The 14,852-nt window shown below is 48.4% G+C and overlaps 1 protein-coding gene across 1 annotated transcript in view; it reads right to left on the bottom strand.

The window, feature by feature from the left end:
* GCNT1 (glucosaminyl (N-acetyl) transferase 1) overlaps positions 1-238 on the bottom strand; it is a 54,273-nt gene extending 54,035 nt beyond the window's left edge. Inside the window, exon 1 of the mRNA XM_068236666.1 lies at positions 45-238. The gene's annotated coding sequence lies outside the window, so the exon portion shown is untranslated. The remainder of the gene's footprint in view (positions 1-44) is intronic.
* Between the last annotated feature and the right edge of the window lie 14,614 nt (positions 239-14,852).

Genomic DNA, 14,852 nt, shown 5'->3' with positions numbered 1-14,852 from the left:
TAGTTGTATCTGAAATCAGCAAGCATGGATTTGAGCGGTCTTACCCCGCAGCATCTCCGTATGAGTGTGGAGTACATTCTACGCGATGTTCCCGAGCTGCAGCCGCAGGTAGAGCGTCTGTGTGCCCAGCCGGTCTCCCCTGGTCAGTACCGCTCTCCTCCTCCGCCAGCGCACACGGGAGCACAGAGCCTAGGCTGCACTATCCCTGATCAGTGACCGCTCTCCTCCTCCTCCAGCACACACAGTGCACAGAGCGCCTATGCTAGATCCCGCACCCCCGCCTCTCCATCTCTACATTTCCCTCCCTCGCTGGCGGCAGTGCCACCCACTGGCAGTCCCCACCTCGCTGCTCTCTGGGCACAGCATATCGGCGGGGCTGATGTTATGTTGCCAGGTGGGGTTCCAGTGGCGTCATCCCAGGATGTCTGCTCGGAACGCCATGCGTTTTATAGCTCTTTGCTGCTTTCTGTACCATGCTGCAATGGAGACGAGCCTCTAGCGCCGCTACGTGGTTACCATTGCCAGTACAATAAACCTTATAGAATTTATACAGTATTTTTGACATTGATTTGTGTGTGTGTTGTGTGTATGTGTCAATCTGTGATATTAATGTGACCTAAAAACAGCCCGCTCTCATTAGGGGTCTATATTATATATAGAATCTGGTCAGAAGTGTATGTTTAAATAGTGTGGTTTAATTTTTTTCAAACCATAAGGGCCCGTTTCCACTTTAGCGGCGCTGCGTCTGCGAGATGCGCGGCCGCTCTTCCGGGTCAGCGGGATCGCAGGCGAATCCCATGAGCCGTGCCATGCAAACTCTGCGTAATCGCGGTGGTTTCCGCGATAGTGGAAACGGGCCCTTACTATCAATCTAGAAAATTGGTTATTTAAAGAAAAAAATGAGAACATGTATAGTGCGTGACCCCCTTGACCTATAGTTACTTGGTGCTTGTTACCTTTTATTCAAAGTAGCATAGAAAAAAATAAAACCTTTCAGGGGAGTTAGCTGTTCCATTTACACAGGGCTGGCCCTACCATGAAGCCACCTGAAACATTAGATTTTCACCTGATGCTTGAATCCTTGGATTTAGGTGGCAACATCTAGGGGGTGGCGCTGACAGGACTGGCACTACTAGGAAGCCACCTGACACTTGAATCATTGGATTCAGACGGAGCAGGGACAAGGTCCTCCAGCACCCAAGGCTGAGACACCAAAGTGCGCCCCTCCATCCCTCCCACCCCAGTCGTCACACACTGATTGCTATTAGACTAAGAGGGCCACAGGGCCCACAACCTCCCCAACACCTTAATATCTAGTTATCTGGCTTGCAGTCACTGCTATGTATCCCCTTTTCTTATTTCTTTCTGCTTCATACACAATTAGGAATGACAACTGAATGAATTGTGCGCCCCCTCCTACACTGCGCCCTGAGGCTGGAGCCTCTCCAGCCTATGCCTCGGCCCGGCCTTGGGCGGCACTGACAGGGCTGGCCCTACCATGAAGCCCCCACTTGAATCATTGTCCTCAAGTGCTAAATTCTTGGGTTATTTCAGGGTACTCATCTCTTATTGTACTGTGCCTTTCCTACCAACATGCAGCAGCATCTCTCATGTGACATTGGGAGCCAATGGAGAAATGCTGTCGCATGTAGAGTTGGGCCGAACCTCCGATTTTAGGTTCGCGAACCGGGTTCGCGAACTTTCGCGGAAGGTTCGGTTCGCGTTAAAGTTCGCGAACCGCAATAGACTTCAATGGGGATGCGAACTTTGAAAAAAAAAAAAATTATGCTGGCCACAAAAGTGATGGAAAAGATGTTTCAAGGGGTCTAACACCTGGAGGGGGGCATGGCGGAGTGGGATAGATGCCAAAAGTCCCCGGGAAAAATCTGGATTTGACGCAAAGCAGCGTTTTAAGGGCAGAAATCACATTGAATGCTAAATGACAGGCCTAAAGTGCTTTAAAACATCTTGCATGTGTATACATCAATCAGGTAGTGTAATTAAGGTACTGCTTCACACTGACACACCAAACTGTTCACTGAACAGAACAGGTATGCAGTGGCGGGTTCACTGAACAGGTATGCAGTGGCAGGATCAATGAACAGGTATGCAGTGGCAGGATCAATGAACAGGTATGCACTGGCAGGATCAATGAACAGGTATGCAGTGGCAGGATCAATGAACAGGTATGCACTGGCAGGATCACTGAACAGGTATGCAGTGGCAGGATCAATGAACAGGTATGCAGTGGCAGGATCAATGAACAGGTATGCACTGGCAGGATCACTGAACAGGTATGCAGTGGCAGGATCAATGAACAGGTATGCAGTGGCAGGATTAATGAACAGGTATGCAGTGGCAGGATCAATGAACAGGTATGCAGTGGCAGGATCAATGAACAGGTATGCAGTGGCAGGATCACTGAACAGGTATGCAGTGGCAGGATCAATGAACAGGTATGCACTGGCAGGATCACTGAACAGGTATGCACTGGCAGGATCACTGAACAGGTATGCAGTGGCAGGATCAATGAACAGGTATGCAGTGGCAGGATCAATGAACAGGTATGCAGTGGCAGGATCACAGTACAGGTATACAGTGGGCTGAGGGCTCACTGAACAGAACAGGTATGCAGCCAGGAAGAAGTTAAGCCTAACTAATCTTTCCCTATGAGAGACTGCAGCAGCTCGCCCTACTCTCACTAATGCAGGCACACGAGTGGCCATAACGGCCGCCGCTGCCTGCCTTATATAAGGGGGGGTGGGGCTCCAGGGGCTAGTGTAGCCTAATTGGCTACACTGGGCCTGCTGACTGTGATGTAGAGGGTCAAAGTTGACCCTCAGGTGCATTATGGGGCGAACCGATTTTTGCGAACTTTTGCCGCAAAACGTTCGCGTGCGACACCCGCACGCGAACCACCTAAGTTCGCGCGAACCACGTTCGCCGGCGAACCGTTCGGCCCAACTCTAGTCGCATGCAGGGCCGGATTTTTACTCTTTACTGCCCTAGGCCACTGTCAGCAGCCACCCCCTTCAGTATAGGTAGCCAGATGACCCGTCCCTCTAGTATAGGTAGTCAGTTGACTATTCCCCTTCCCTCCAGTATACAGTGGCTTGCAAAAGTATTCGGCCCCCTTGAAGTTTTCCACATTTTGTCACATTACTGCCACAAACATTAATCAATTTTATTGGAATTCCACGTGAAAGACCAATACAAAGTGGTGTACACGTGAGAAGTGGAACAAAAATCATACATTATTCCAAACATTTTTTACAAATCAATAACTGCAAAGTGGGGTGTGCATAATTATTCAGCCCCCTGAGTCAATACTTTGTGCAACCACCTTTTGCTGCAATTACAGCTGCCAGTCTTTTAGGGTATTTCTCTACCAGCTTTGCACATCTAAGGCCTGATTCACAAAGCGGTGCTAACAGTTAGCACGCTGGTGAAAAGCCCTTTATCACGCCTAAACTCAGTTTAGGCATGATAAGTTTAGGTGTGATAAGTTTAGGCATGATAAGTTTAAGCACCAACTGCATTAGCACCACAGTGCACAGCTGATCAAAAGTTTTGCGCTAGCAAAGTCTGGTGCACTTCGCATAGAGTTTAATGGCGCTGCTTTGCGTGCGGGACTTTGCGCGCTATCTACACTTATCTAAACTTATCACGCCTAAACTTATCACACCTAAACTTATCACGCCTAAACTGCCTTTTCACCAGCGTGGTGCAATGGTTATCATGCCTAAAGTCTCGAACTGGGTTAGCACCGCTTTGTGAATCGAGCCCCTAGAGACTGAAATCCTTGCCCATTCTTCTTTGCAAAACAGCTCCAGCTCAGACAGATTAGATGGACAGCGTTTGTGAACAGCAGTTTTCAGATCTTGCCACAGATTCTCGATTGGATTTAGATCTGGACTTTAACTTTAATTCTAACACATGGATATGTTTTGTTTTAAACCATTAAATTGTTGCCCTGATTTTACCTTTAGCGTTGTTGACCTGCTGGAAGGTGAACGTCCGCCCCAGTCTCAAGTCTCTTGCAGACTCCAAGAGGTTTTCTTCCAAGATTGCCCTGTATTTGGCTCCATCCATCTTCCCATCAACTCTGAACAGCTTCCCTGTCCCTTCTGAAGAGAAGCACCCCAGAGCATGATGCTGCCCATGGGCGTCCGCACATACGGCAAAACCGGGCATCTGCCCGAGCCTGGCCGCCCGCTGCCCCCCCCCCCCCCGGCCGCGTGCCCGTGCAGCCAGAAGGAGGGGAGCAGCGCAGAGAAGAGAGAGAGCTATGGGCACAGTGGGGAAGGGCGGACGTCTCCCCCCCCCTTCCCTCACCTTAGGGGGCTCTCTCTCCCTCGCTGTCCCCTCCGGAATGAAGTGTGCAGCGGCTGGGCAGCGGGCGGAACTTACCTTGTCTCGCTCCTGCGCCGGAAGTTCTGGTGCCGCACTCTGGTCTGGATCAGACCAGAGTAGCGGCTAATCCATCCGGCGCGTGCGACGAGAGGAGGTAAGTTCCGCCCGCTGCCCAGCCGCTGCACACTTCATTCCGGACTCCGGAGGGGAGAGCGAGAGAGGGAGGGAGAGCCCCCTAAGGCGAGTGCCCATAGCTCTCCCTCTTCTCTGCGCTGCTCCCCTCCTGCTGGGGCACACATGGCCACTTTTTCTGGGGACATATACCCCTGGCTACATATACTGGGACATATCTCCCTGGCTACATATACTGGGACATATACCCCTGCCTATATATACTGGGACATATACCCCTGCCTACATATACTGGGACATATCCCCCTGGCTATATATACTGGGACATATCCCCCTGGCTACATATACTGGGACATATACCCCTGCCTACATATACTGGGACATATCCCCCTGGCTACATATACTGGGACATATCCCCCTTGCTACATATACTGGGACATATACCCCCTGCCTACATATACTGGGACATATACCCCCTGCCTACATATACTGGGACATATCCCCCTGGCTACATATACTGGGACATATCCCCCTGGCTACATATACTGGGACATATACCCCTGCCTACATATACTGGGGACATATACCCCCTGCCTACATATACTGGGACATATCCCCCTGGCTACATATACTGGGACATATCCCCCTGGCTACATATACTGGGACATATACCCCCTGCCTACATATACTGGGACATATCCCCCTGGCTACATATACTGGGACATATCCCCCTGGCTACATATACTGGGACATATACCCCTGCCTACATATACTGGGCACATATACCCCTGCCTACATATACTGGGCACATATACCCCTGGCTACCTGTTCTGGGGACATCTCTACCCCTGGCTACCAGTTCTGGGGACATCTATACCGCTGGCCACCTATTCTGGGGACACCTATAGACCTGGGGCTACCTATTTTTGGGGAACCACTGCTGTCAGATTGAGTGTATTTTGGGGAACTGCTGCCAGGTGAGAGGTGTCTACATATTAAGGGGGCATTCTGCCTATTTATGTGAAAAGCTGTCTATTTATGTGCCTCATGACTGCTGAATTTGTCTTGTTGCGGGCCTCATGGTTACTGACTTTGTCTTGTTGGGGGCCTCATGATTTGTTGGGGGCCTCAAGATTGCTGAATTTGTCTTGTTGGGGGCCTCAAGATTGCTGAATTTGTCTTGTTGGGGGCCTCATGATTGCTGAATTTGTCTTGTTGGGGGCCTCATGATTGCTGAATTTGTCTTGTTGGGGGGCCTCATGATTGCTGAGTTGGTCAAGTTGGGGGCCTCATGATTGCTGAATTTGTCTTGATGGGGGTCACATGATTGCTAACTGCGAGACTATGGAAAAAGCTGAATCATCATCATATGAGACAATAGCATTAAAGGGACTCCGAGCTCAAGTAAAAAAAGAAACTTGTACTCACCCGGGGCTTTTTCCAGCCCAGTGCTGGTCGGGAGGTCCCACGACGGCGTCCTGGCTCCTCTCCTAGTCCCCGCTCCGGAATGGCTGACCGGCCGCAGCACGGGCGACACTCTGCTGAGTGTCGGGCTGTTCCTTCCGCAGTACGGCGCATGCGCAGTACTTTCACGCTGGCCACCGTGATGATGCGAGGCGGCCTGCGTGTGACGTCAGCCGCATCATACGCGGAAGGAACAGCCCGACGTAGCTCCATTCTTTGGCACGCTACGCGCGCCACACAACACCAACCCAGATTTGCGGCGCGCTACACGCGCCGCCCCGCTACACGCGCCGCCCCGCTTTTTGCTCCCCACTATTTGCCCCCCCCTGGAAAATTTTCTGTGGATGCCCATGATGCTGCCACCACCATATTTGACAGTGGGGATGGTGTGTTCTAAGTGATGTGCAGTGTTAGTTTTCTGCCACACATAGCGTTTTGCATTTTGGCCAAAAAGTTCAATTTTGGTCTCATCTGACCAGAGTACTTTCTTTCACATGTTTGCTGTATCCCCCACACAGGGCCGGCCTTAGGTTTCACCGTGCCCCGAGCGAAGCCTGATTTTGGTGCCCCCCCCCCCCCTTTATCCTCTTCGCATGCGCACACACACACACACACACACACACACACACACACACACACACACACTTCACCTTTTCTCCTAGGAAAGTCTTTCCCAGCCTTTTTGAAGTTTGACACATCGCTCCAAATGCTCAGATCTCCGTGACACACAGGGCCGGATTTGTAATTTTCGCCGCCAAGGTCCACTATCGCCAGCCGCCCCTGAAAAAAATATCCCAACCAAGACACACACATGCATGAGCACACCTTACTCATAATTCCAGCAAGAGCAGCTGGGTTGCCCAGTGTAGGTAGCCAGATCTCCCTCCTTTCTGTATAGGTAGCCAGAGATGTCCCCCCTCCGTAAAGTTAGCCAGATGCCTCACCCCCCTTTAACTATAGGTAGCCAGATGTTAGTGAGGTAAACAGAGGAAAGCATAGTAAACTGGAGCCCATCCATTATAGGTAGCCAGATGTTCCCCTACAATATAAGTAGAACATGCCACCCCTTCAGTATAGGTAACTCCCCTTCTGGGCTCCCTTTAGGCTACTTGTACACCAAGACGTTGCGTTAGGTGCTACGTTAAGGTCGCATAACGTGCACCTAATGCAACGTATGGTGGTGCGGGAGAGGACGGTAGAGTGAGCCGCGTTAGGCGGCTCTATCCGTATAAGGTCTCCCAGAGTGGCGCTGATTGGCCGGCGGGACCACGTGATGCGGAGCGAGACACTCCGCATCACGTGGTCCCGCCGGCCAATCAGTGGCCGCCAGTGCAGTGAATATTAAGTAGCCATGTGCGCGGCTACTGTAGCAGCATCTCCCCGCCTCCTCTCACCCCCCCACTGCGCATGTGCAAACAGTCTAACGCAGCTATAGCCGCTCTAACGTCGTAGCATGCTGCACTTTCCGAACAACGTGCAGCGTTACATGTAACGCAACGTGGGCTGTGTGAACAGCCCACTTGTGTTACATTGCTGTGCGTTGGGGGAACGTTACAGGCGCACTAACGTGCGTCTGTAACGTCTTAGTGTGTGAGCAGCCTTAGCCAGATGACACTGCCCTTCTCAGGATATATACAGTAGATATAGATGATGGATGGATGAATAAATAGAGAGCGAGGGAAGGGAGACATATGTACAGCGGTACGGAAGATGTTGGCACTATATTAATAATAATAAAAAATAATAATAATATAGGGATGGATCACACACACGCACAGAGAAAGACAGAGACAGATATAGGGATGGATGGATGGATAGATAGAAAGGATAGAGGAATAGATAATATAGGGATGGACAGACAGACAGATATATATACACATTGAGAGAGAGAGAGAGAGAGACACAGATATAGGGATGGATGGATGGAGGGAGGGGGAGAGAGAGAGAGAGACAGACAGATATAGGGCTGGATGGATGGAGGGAGGGGGAGAGAGAGAGGAGGGAGAGACATAGAGAGAGGAGAGAGAGAGAGGGGGAGGAAAGAGAGAGGGCAAGAGAGACAGACAGATATAGGGATGAATAGATGGAGGGATGGATGGGAGGGGGGAAAAATAGAGGGAGAGAGAAACATAGAGGAAGGAGGAGGGGGATCGAGAGAGAGGGGGGAGGGGGAGAGGGATGGATGGATAGATGGATAGATAGATAGATAGATAGATAGATAGACAGGATATAGGAGTAGATAATATAGGGATGGACATATATATATATATATATATATATATATATATATATATATATATATATATATATATATATATATATATATATATATATATACACACACACATAGAGAGAGATAGGGATGGATGGGGAGGGGGAGAGACAGATAGATATAGGGATGGATGGATGGAGAGAGACAGACAGATATATGGATGGATGGATGGATGGATGGAGGGAGAGAGTGAGAGGAGGGATAGACATAGAGAGAGAGGAGGGAGAGACAGAAGGGGGGGGGGGGGGGAGAGGGCAAGAGAGACAAGGAGATATAGGGAGGGATGGATGGATGGATGGATGGGAGGGGGGGAGAGAGAGAGAGGGGGAGGAAAAGAAAGAGAGAGAGAGAGTGTGTGTGTATGTAAAAGACTAGTTGACTGCTGCACAAAGTTCGGTCCATTAGGGCTGCATTTCCTCCATGTAAAGCCCCCTGAGTGACTCACCTGCCTCTGTGCTGAATTCCCCCTTGCTTGCAGTTTGCTGGCACTCCTGGCACTCTGGGGGAGCTGGGGCGATGCGCTCCTGTCACACAGACCTGTCAGCTGCAACAAGTCCCCGTCTTTGGTGGCTCCCTCCGATCTCCGGCACTCAGACTTCCAGCCCTGTAGTTCAGCGGTGGGTGGCCCAGCAGCATTGATGGCAGAGCGAGTGAAGCCGCTGTACATTCAAATACAGGAAGTGGTCATTCAGGAAAGCTGCACTTCCTGCATTTGAGGTACACAGCGCCACCACTGGGCTCCCTCTGTCATCACTACTGCTGATTCACCCCAGCTGAACTACAGGGCTGACAGGGAGGAGGGAGGGAGCCGCGAATGAGGGGAATAGAAAGCCCTGCACATGCGCCCTTGGAAGCTGGCGCCCTGAGCGACTGCTCCGATCGCTCAGGTCAAAGGCCGGCCATGCCCCCACATGGCTTGTGGCAAACTGCAAACAGGATTTCTTACGCTTTTCTGTTAGCAATGGCTTTCTTCTTGTCACTCTTCCATAAGAGCCAATTTTGTGCAGTGCATGACTAATAGTTGTCCTATGGACAGATTCCCCCACCTGAGCTGTAGATCTCTGCAGCTCGTCTAGAGTCACCATGGGCCAGTCTTGACTGCATTTCTGATCAGCGCTCTCCTTGTTCGGCCTGTGAGTTTAGGTGGACGGCCTTGTCTTGGTAGGTTTACAGTTGTGCCATACTCCTTCCATTTCTGAATGATCGCTTGAACAGTGCTCCGTGGAATGTTCAAGGCTTTGGAAATCTTTTTGTAGCCTAAGCCTGCTTTACATTTCTCAATAACTTTATCCCTGACCTGTCTGGTGTGTTCTTTGGACTTCATGGTGTTGTTGCTCCCAATATTCTCTTAGACAACTTCTAAGGCTGTCACAGAGCAGCTGTATTTGTACTGACATTAGATTACACACAGGTGCACTCTATTTAGTCATTAGCACTCATCAGGCAATGTCTATGGGCAATTGACTGCACTCAGACCAAAGGGGGCTGAATAATTATGCACATCCCACATTGCAGTTATTGATTTGTAAAAAACGTTTGCAATCATGTATGATTTTCATTCCACTTCTCACGTGTACAGCACTTTGTATTTGTTTTTCATGTGGAATTCCAATAAAATTGATTCATGTTTGTGGCAGTAATGTGACAAAATGTGGAAAACTTCAAGGGGGTCGAATACTTTTGCAAGCCACTGTACATAGCCCATTGACCCTTCCCTCTAGTATAGGTAGCCAGATAACCCTCCCCCCCCCTCCAGTTTAGATAAACTGATGACCCCGCTTCCCTCCAGTATAGGTATCCTGATGACCTCTCCCCCTCTCTTTAGTATAAGAAGCCAGATGACCCTTCCCGCTTCCGTATAGATATCCTGATGATCCCCCTCCCTGCCCTTGATCCTGTGGTGCCCTAGGCCATGGCCTATGTGGCTTTTGGCTTAAATCCGGCCTTGGTCGCATGGTAATAGGAGAGGAACAGTGCAAGGAAAGAAAAGGACCTGGCAATAGACCAGGTAACTGGGGAAGGAACACATTAGCTGCACTTCTTGTTTGACTGGGGGGAAGGCGGCGGTGCTCATTGGGGGGGATAGCACAAACTTTATAACTGGCCCTGCATTTACATATAATTGTAAAATATGCTGCAGTCAGTGGTCATTCATGACAATGGGGGCAGGATGGATTAAGATGTAATGGGGCACTAGGCAAGGTAGTAGATTGTGGCCTCCCTTGTGGTCTTTTTGGTAAGCTGAAGTGGAGAGAAGTCAAAGAAGGTGACAGGTAGGTTCCTTGACACCCACTAGGCCCCAAGCACCTGCCTAGGTTGCCTGATGGATGATCCTGCTCTGGCACAAGTAAATGATTTGTAACACTCACCCCCCATACACTCCTTGTAATACAAGTAGATGTGTTTTTTTTAAAGTGTATCTGAGGCGACATGTGACATGATGAGATAAACATGTGCAGTGGGGTAGCTAAGGAGCTGTGAGCCCTTGATTTAAAGTTACTTTTATTCAACCAGCACGTAATTTTTTTGACGGCAAATGACATACTGTATCTGTATTTCTATACTGAATGGAGGGTTGTACTGTATATTAGAAATACTAATGCCCATTTGTTGGAAAACATTACTCCTACTTTAAAACTCAATTCCAGAATTTTTTGTATGCTTCTATCTCCGCTCTGCCCGCCTGAAAAAAATGCACAGAGGCGGACAGGACCACGCCAGTGTATTCCAGAAGGATGAGAGATTTGATGACTCAGGAAGTGTCACCACTATCTTCCTGTGCCTGGCTGATAATCGCATGGTTCAAAAGATAATGCTGTCTGCTCTGTGACAGTGTGACAAACACTGACATCATCACGAGGCACAATTTGAAAAGGGGGATATTGTGCTGATTTTAAACACAGAAGATTATATAAAGAAGAAACCCATCATACACTGTCTAATACGGGTGATTTGGATATGATTGCCCTATATCAATTAAATTATCATAGCACTTTGACTGGATTAGTCACGTGTTTGTTTGTTTGTTTGTTTTTGTGTGTGATTCAGACACTACTGCAGCCAAATAGATCAGCAGGGCAACCAGGCAACTGGTATTGTTTAAAAAGAAATAAATATAACGGCCTCTATATCCCTCTCAATTCAGGTGTCCTTTAAGGCCCCTTTTACACTAGAAAGCTTTTTTGCACTGCGTTACACTTTCTGCACGCAGGGTAACACAACAGCAATGAAAGTCCTATGGGGCCTAGTACACTTACGCTGTCACATTGCGCTAGAAGTTTTTGAATGGCCAACGACCCACTGTAAAGTCACCAGCGCATTACAGAAGGGACTTCCGCTGTGACACAGCGGCAGCGGAATACATGGATGTCAATGGGCGATGCAGAAATTATAAATTTGTTAGCAGCAGCAAAAACGACGCAAATACCGCGGGGAAGCCAGGAATCCCAGTGACGTACTTCCTGTCCAGCAGGGAGTACGTCACTGAACGAGGGGTATCCACAGGTGGGGAAGAGCGCTTGAGGGGTGTGTGGAGGGATGGCGCCAGTGGCGTAGCTGAGGAACTGTGGGCCCTGATGCAAGTTTTACAATGGGGCCCCCCAAGCACTCTATACATAACAATTGATACGGCATCAAAACCTGCCAATGACAACTACAGTATCAGAGGTGCAAGAATGGGATGGGGAACAGTTTGTTAAAGATTACCACTATTTAAGGTATCTATAGAAGTGATTACGATGAGCACAGGACTAATAGAGAGCTAATATTTTAGTTGAGGGAGGGCCCTTCTGGCCCAATGGCCCCGATGCGGTCGCTATCTCTGCAAACCTTATTGCTACGCCCCTGGACAGCGCTATGAATATGGTTGGTGCACTCTACCGTAGTGTCATATAAATAACAATTTGTGTGTTGGGATGCAATGGCGGCAGAGCATCACACTGAAAATGCACTGGCCAGGTGTAAAACTGGCCTAAAGTGAGCCTGAAGGGAAAAAGTGCCCCTGGGGGGCACCTACCTAGGGAGGAGGAAGCCTCTGGATCCTAAAGAGGCTTCCTCCATCCTCACCTGAGGGGATCCAGCGCTGGTGCCCCCGAAGTTTCGCTTGTCGCTGCTCATCGGGAGCCTCGCACAGGCCCAGCATCAGCTTTCCCTTGGGCTCTGGCAGAAATAGCGGAGCTCAATCGGTACCTGCGCAGTGGAGCAGACCCAATCGAGCTCGGCTATTTCTGCCAGAGCCCTAGTGATACTGTGCTAGCACGAGGCCCACAAATGTAAATATTATGGTGGCCATTTCTCCGGGAGCCAGCGCAGGATTGGAGCTGCAGAGGAGAATGGGGGAAGCCTCATTAGTATCCCGAGGTAAGTAACCCCCAGGGACACTTTGTTCCCTACAATGGACATTGCCCTAGAGGAACAGATTATTCTCTTGAACACTGAAAGACTCCCAGAAAAGCCAACAAGCCCAGATGTCAGTGTAGTATTTACCTTCCTCAGCGATGATGGATGTACTGCATAACAAGCCATTATGTAAAATATAAAGTTTTTATTGCATGTTTCTAAAGGCAGTAAAAACTCTTCATGGTATAATAGCGATGATGCATACAATAAAAACACTCATTCTTTTTTTAAGAATAAAATGCTCTACAGTCATAATCACAGCGGAAACAGTAAAAAAAGGTGAAGGTGCAATGAGTGGCTGGTACTGCCTGATCAGTAAACTCCTACCCTCCCCCCCCCCCCCAACATTATCCCATGAGGTTTAGGGTGGGTGTAGCCATGAGGTCAGGGTACAATTTTTAAATTCTTCTCTAGGGTGTAACTCACTTTTGTTGCCAGTGGTTAAGACATTAATGACTGTGTGTTGAGTTATTCTGATGGGACAGCACATTTACACTGTTATACAAGGTATACACTGACTGCTTTACACTGTATGTACATTGTATCGAAGTGTCATATCTTTTAGTGTTGTCCCATGAAAAGATATAATAAAATATTAACAAAAACATGAGAGGTACTCGCTTTTGTGAAATAATGTATATGCTATTCATGTATGTATATGTAACCCCCCCCCCCCCCTCTTTTTTCCATATATTATATTAACCACAAGATTTAGGATGTGAGTGCACTAAAAGCTCCCCCACGGGTCGCTTGCGCACATGTGCTCTTTATGCTTGTGCATATTCAATAGTGAATTTAATAACCCATTCAAGAGCGAATGATTTCTTTCATAGCAAATAGCAGCAATCATTTATGAAAAGTTAAAAAAAAGATTTTTTTTTTTAAGTTAATGAAAGTGTCAGTGTAGTAAAGTGTTGTCTCCTTCCTAACGAAATAACACCTTGTGTAACCTATGATATCGCTAGTGCGACAGTTTGGGGACTCAACGTTGTATAGATGCATTGTTCTGCTGTTGCCTAGCAATGCATCTGCTCAGCACTGGGGTTCCCCATCTGTGCGCCCTAGTGATTGTATTCTGATAGCTACATACCTAGGCCGGCAATAATGGTATGCTTCAAGCACAACTAGTGATGACATATGGCATATATAGTATCATTTTAACAGGGATGAGCCAAATAATGTATTTTATTTTGAAGTGTTTTATACCTGTGGCACTTGTCATTAAAAATTAGAAATGGTGAAAAATGTAAAATGTTTATTTTTTACATTTACACCTATTTTTCTCTTGTAAAATGCCTATAAAATTCTGCAATTTTTGGTAAACAAAAAATATTACCCAAAGAAAGCAAATGTATGTATCACTTTGATGGAAGAAGTAATGAAAAAAAGGTTTTGCTGTATGAATAGCAAACAGCTGAAAGGCCAAATTTGTCACAAATCTTAAAAGTATCCTGTGGAGGTGGAGGCTGCCATATTTATTTCCTTTTAAACATTACTAGTTGTCTGGCCATCCTACTATTCACTACTGTTCTGTAGTGAATGAATCTCACACCAAAAACTAGCATGCAGCTAATCTCATCAGAACACCTGATCTGCATGCTTATTCAGGGTCTATGGCTAAAAGTATTGGACAGTCAGACAGTGTGCATTGTTTAAAAGGAAATAAATATGTCTGCTTCCTTATTAGAGATGGCCTAAACGGTTCGACCGCAAACTTATTCGCGCAAACTTCGGTGGTTCGCATTTGCGGTGAACCTTGAACTATATGCGAGTTCGACCCACCCCCTATACTACATCATTAGGGTCAACTTTGACCCTCTACATCATAGTCAGCAGACAAAGGGTAACAAAGCAGGCTACACTCCCTCCTGGAGCCCCCCCCCCCCCCCCTTATAAAACACAGGCAGCGTCAGCCTTTTCACTCACTCGTGTTGCTGCAGTAATTAGAGAAGGGAGAGAACCTGCTGACATAGGAAAAGCTTAGTTAAGCTTGTGTGGCCCATACTCACGAGGGACTTTTGTCGCCTCAACACGCGGCGCACGCGTGTTGCGGCGACAGGTCGCCCGTGAGTATGAGCCGTCGCGCGCGCGCACCCCGAACTGTCGCCCGTCGCTCATGTCGCCATGCGATTGAAACTTTCAATCGCATGGCGACAGTCGCCGCCACACCTCCCCCGCAACTGTCGCTAGTCCGCGTGAGTAGGCGGACTAGCGACACCAACCTCCATTGTGG

Source organism: Hyperolius riggenbachi, chromosome 1, assembly GCF_040937935.1.
Source record: "Hyperolius riggenbachi isolate aHypRig1 chromosome 1, aHypRig1.pri, whole genome shotgun sequence".
Lineage (NCBI taxonomy): Eukaryota > Metazoa > Chordata > Amphibia > Anura > Hyperoliidae > Hyperolius > Hyperolius riggenbachi.
This window is presented reverse-complemented; position numbering and strand designations above follow the sequence as displayed.